Source organism: Camellia sinensis, chromosome 4 (genome assembly GCF_055761805.1).
Source record: "Camellia sinensis isolate YWXY chromosome 4, ASM5576180v1, whole genome shotgun sequence".
In the NCBI taxonomy this organism is placed as follows: domain Eukaryota; kingdom Viridiplantae; phylum Streptophyta; class Magnoliopsida; order Ericales; family Theaceae; genus Camellia; species Camellia sinensis.
The window spans coordinates 149,745,073-149,750,482 of record NC_138964.1 but is presented as its reverse complement, the minus strand read 5'-3'; the positions used below and the strand labels follow the sequence as shown (position 1 = coordinate 149,750,482).

Genomic DNA, 5,410 nt, shown 5'->3' with positions numbered 1-5,410 from the left:
CAGTTAAGGATCAAAATTTAATTTGAAATATCATCTACACTAACAGTGAGTGTGCCATTTAAATAGCAATGACATGTACTCTGCTTTTTGAGCTAACTTTTATCTGTGCATGTTTAATAACACGTAAAGTGCTAAAAAACCATCTCCAATCCTTTCATCAAATCAAGGGAGAGGTTTTATATATTTTTTTTAATGAAATTGAGAACTCATCAAATTTGAATTTGAAAATATAAAGCATTGGAGAAGAGACGAATTTTTAAAAGATTTTGATGAAAGGATTGGAGTAGTTTATATCAAATCTAGTTTTTTACTCAAATTTTGAATAAATTTAGATGAAAAATTGGTGAAGGGTTTTAGATGCTCTAACAGAAGTTGTTACCAAATACATAACTACCCACTGCCTTTTGGGTTACTCCATTTCATTTTGTGATCATATGTGAAATTAGCTGTTTATCTTGACATTTCTATTTCTTGCTCTTACTGTTCCAGAGTTTTATAAAAGCGGTGCCTTTGGTTTGGGTTTTTTTATTTTTTATTTATTATAAGTATATTGCTTTGTGCCTCTCCTGCAAAGGCATCAGTGTTTGTTCTGCTAAATGATTTCCTGCCTGGTACTCTTTCTCAGGTCTTGAGGATGGCAATATCCCATTTGGTTCAGTGGAAGGTACTTCACTACAAATCGACTTATCATAGCATTTCGGTACAATTTTTTTATCAAGTTAAGAGTGCGCATCTCATTTATTTGTTGGCTTCTAAAATGATTTCCTTTTTCTTCCCCCAACTCCACCAAAAGGAAAAAATGAACTTTTACATATTTGAGGATTAATTGTTTTATTTATAGAATCAGATATTAACATGTTGACCCCAACCACACGAAATGGTTGCCTATTACACAACTCACTAACCCTGCCAGGAGTTGGAAGGATGCAGGAAAGAGTGATGCCCACATTAAATCGATTGATTCATCATGAGAACATCACGCCTATGTCAAGACCTTATTACCATATTATGGCTAACATTCATGGATTACTTGTATGCCAAAATGAATGTCTATCATTATACTACTAGAGTTAATTTTCAATTTTACCCTGAATCTGCTAAAGAGTAGAGGATGTATTGTTTCTACCACTCTCTGTGTATTTTTTTAATTGTCTACTACTCCACTTTGATACCTAGGCTTGTTTTAATCCCATAATTTTTGTGTGAATTGGAATGCAGCTGCTTGATGTAGTGGTGGGTTTATAATTTGTTGTCAAAATGTCTATCTGTATTCAGGAATTGGTCTTTGGACTTCTAGTTCTTACCAGACATTGATCTTTCATTATTTTGTTTAAGAGTTGGTCTCCATTTCATGCTCAGTTCTCAGAGTGCAATAATAAATTGCATGCATGGATCTTCAGTTGATGAAGTTAATTGATGTCCGGGGAAAAGTATGATTTGATAATTTTTATTGTGGTGTTTTGGGTCCATGAAGTTTGTTAATTCAAATAGTGGCTTCATGATACCTTTTGAACAAAGTTTATATGTAGTCCCTTCGTCTTCAATCCATCAGGAAGCTGATGCAGCATAGTTGATGTGGGCTAGGACTTGGAAAAAGACAATGTGCATATTGTTCTTGTTGGAATCCTAGATTCTTGCCATCTTTTTTTTTTTTCTTCCTTTTTCTCTCTTACCAGAAAAATAGCAAACTTACTATTGCCAGTTACAGTTTACATGCAAGAATAGCCCTCAATATTTTCACCAAAACCCTGTTCTATAACTAGAAAAATAAAATAGTTCCAAATATCTATATTTCTCATAGAAGCAATGCCTTTTTCATGTCTAGTGATTTTTGTTCAGAAATGCCTTGATTAGAAATGCCTTTATTTCTCATAGAAGCAATACCTTGATTAGAAATGGATATATTCATGAAATGGTAACCAATTGAAGATAAGTGAAGTGAGAACATACTAAGATGGTTTTATCATGTTCAATGAAGACCTATAGATGCAACAATAAAGAAGAGTAATATGGTTACAGTAAATGAAAATGTTAAAGGGAGGGAAAAAGTGAAAAAGATGAATTAGGTGGAAGAAGAGAGGATTGAGGAGATCAATGTTAGGTTGGTGGGCAGAACTGGTGGTGGGGATGGATTTGCCTCTGCCCAGTGGGTTGATGGATGTTATTAGGTGGAAAACATGACTATCAACAATCAAGGAGAACCAAGAAATTTTTATTATTTCTAATGCAATTTTTTTCCCTCTTTCTTGCTTCCCTTTCTTTTTCCTAATAAGTAAACATACGCCAAAAAGGCACATTAAAAGGAGATGCAATCCGTGTATAGAGGGTGTACATCAAAAGGGAAGCTAGATATTTTTGTATGAAACAACAATAACATAAATTGTCTACAAATCCCATAAATGGTTCAAGGAAGAATTAATCTTGTTAAGAACAAGCTTCTCCATGCTACCAATGGACTTTCAATTCCCTTTTCCCCAAATGCACAGATGAGGAGGACCTGCATTGGTTCTAGTATACTGAGGATGTTGACCTTCAAACATATTTGTTTATCTTAAGCTTGAAAAAAAGATAGAGGTGTTTTCTTTTTGGGAATCATGTAACATATTTCAGAAAAAGGAAAAGAAAAACCTGTTTGAAAATAATGCTTTTGAAGCCATATGGTCCTGTTGTCAGTTTTGGCTACCAAACTATTGCTTTGACAGGGCTCATAATAGGTAAGGTTAAGCTTATTCAAGTTGCTATTAGCTTAATAGTTGCTACTAACTCTTGTGCAGGAATGCAGTTTTCATCATAGTCTGAACCATGAGTGGAAAATGGCTGGTGCAAAAGACAGGCAATGTGTTATGGATTGGAAAAAGCAAAAAATAGTTACTCCCATATGGAGACTAGTCTGTACAAAATCTAGTTCCTCTAAAGGTGAGGTTTCTAGTATAGCAACTGCTTAAGTAATTCTTTGTTATCCTATGAGCCACTACATGCATTTCTTTTATATTCAGTTGTCAAATTGCTTATTCTCTTTTCATTTTACATTGATTTATTTTTTAAAGTAAAGGTGAAGAACGAACTTGTCCTCGCTCCCTCTCTGGCCACTACTACTATTGTGTTCCAAAGAAAGATCTTACATTCTTTTTCTTTTTTCAATAATAATAATAATAATAAAAATGGAGCAATGACATGACTTTTCTATATCTTCTTAATCAAATAATGGAAGTGAAAATCTTAATCAAATAACCGAAGTTTTTCACTTCCATTATTCCCATTGCTGATCAATTTAAGGACAATAAACAGCTCATGTAGAAAGTATGCAAAACCTTGGATGTTCTGTTGTTTAACTTGTATCTAGGTGGCTCATGGGTTAGTTGATGTGAATTTGCAAAATGTTTAGTGAAGGAACTGCAGGTTGAGTTTGAAGATTTGCATGATGTGGGTAAATGTGGAAAGCAAGAAGATGGAATTAAAGTCCTTCCACTCTTATGAAGGTTTTCACCCCTATTCCCATTAAAGCTGCTCTTATGAGAATTCCTTTACTACACTCAACTTGAAAACATGGAAAGGAAGTCACAAGCCTCCTTCCTTTAATCCATTAAATGCTTGTTTCCTTGGCTTCAGATTTCTAGAGAAGATTGGCAGAAACTTACCCGGTGTTCACTATATTCGGGATGTTGCAAATGCTGATTCACTGATATTATCACTGGTAATTTTCATTTGTTACACTTATCATTTATCTATTTATCATATTTTGGTTGTCAACTTAATTCTACTTTCTTCAGGTTAATAATATGGTGATGAAGCTAATGTTTCTGTTGTAAAACTCTACATACACAAGCTTGTTAAGTTGTATTTAACGATAACCGAATGGCAAATGCTATGAGTTTCTTTTGAAAATAGCTAGATTTTTATTTTTTTATTTTTTTAAATTAGGATCTGTAGAGGGGATTTTGTCACACACTGGTTTTCATTTTATAAGAGAAAGCACAGAAGGTGGTTGTTGTTGTTGGTGGTTACATTGGCGTGGAGATTGCTGCTGCAGCTGTTGGTTGGAAACTTGATACAACGGTATGTCTGTGTTTCATTCTGGTTCTGCTATGTTAAGGTTTGAGATGGTAATTTTTCATTGATCCAATATCTGTTACACTGACTGAGGTATTTGGAATTTTTGGCAATTCATACCCCTTTAAACCTATAACTAGTAAGATTTTATTGTTTCGAGTGGATGCAATGAACACTTAAAATTTGTGATTTTCAATGTCTACCTATTTTTTTTTTCTTTTTTGGTTGTATTAGATGGCCCTTCTATTCTATATTTTAGGTGATCAGCATTAACATTCTTGTTTAATAATAGCTGTTTTCACATGTTTTCTAACTTTTTGATGGTGTACACACCACAACTCTGACTTTGTAATTTTATAAAGACTCTTATTTTCATTAAACCATTTACACCCTATCTCATTTATTCTTTCTCAACAGAGCCTTGTCCCAACTGTTTAGAATTGGCTATCTGACTGTACATTTCTAGGGCCACATGTCTAGCTATTTAAGTAGTTTCAGTTGAGTTTGGTTTTGTTTTAGAGTTTTTAACTGATTTGAGTATATACAGATGGCAGGAATTTCTGTTGTGGGTCAAAATTATTATGGTGTGTTCCCGATGTTTCCTTATTTTGCCGTGGGTAAAAAATAAGTAGTGAAATTTAAGTAATTTCTGTTGTGGGTCGAAAATATAAGTAATTGTGAGCATTCTTCTCATCCATTGTTTCCTTATTTTGCTGAAGTTTTGTTACTTCAAGTAGTGAAAATTTTCACCATTAAAATGTTTTTGTAGCAACTATTTTTGCGTATGGGCAGACAAGCAGTGGAAAGACATACACAATGTCTGGCATTACTGAACATGCTGTAGCTGATTTATTTGACTACATACATATGGTACATTAAAAATGCCATTCTTTTCCCAATATTGTTTTCTGAAATCAATTACACTTGTACGAATTCCTACTCAATGTTGCTGTATTTTTTTCAACATCTAGCATAATGATAGGGAATTTGTATTGAAATTCTCTGCAATTGAGATTTACAATGAAGCTGTCAAAGACCTCTTAAGCCCAGCTAGTGACCCACTTAGGCTACTTGATTATCCAAAGGTGAATATTGTACTTGATGTGAATACAAATGACATTAAACTGAATTTTCACAAACATCTTTAGCTGGTCTCTTCTCTCTTTTGCAGAGAGGAACCATTGTCGAGAAACTTACAGAGGAGATTTTGAGGGACTGGGACCATCTAAAGGAGCTCCTCTCTTTTTGTGAAGGTAAGTATCGTCAATTGGTCATAGTAGTCCTGTTTTCTTGGATGATATTGTAAGTCTATTCAGTGCATTGCGTTCGTGCAGCTCAAAGACAAATAGGCGAGACCTCT

The 5,410-nt window shown here is 34.0% G+C and overlaps 1 long non-coding RNA gene across 1 annotated transcript; it reads left to right on the top strand.

Moving 5' to 3' along the window:
• Window positions 1-483: 483 nt before the first annotated feature.
• LOC114278629 (uncharacterized) lies at window positions 484-5,135 on the top strand. The gene is made up of 7 exons (XR_003634992.2): window positions 484-664; window positions 2,775-2,916; window positions 3,386-3,479; window positions 3,610-3,694; window positions 3,922-4,056; window positions 4,820-4,920; window positions 5,022-5,135. It is a non-coding gene; the product is annotated as an uncharacterized LOC114278629 (long non-coding RNA).
• The last annotated feature ends 275 nt before the right edge of the window (window positions 5,136-5,410 follow it).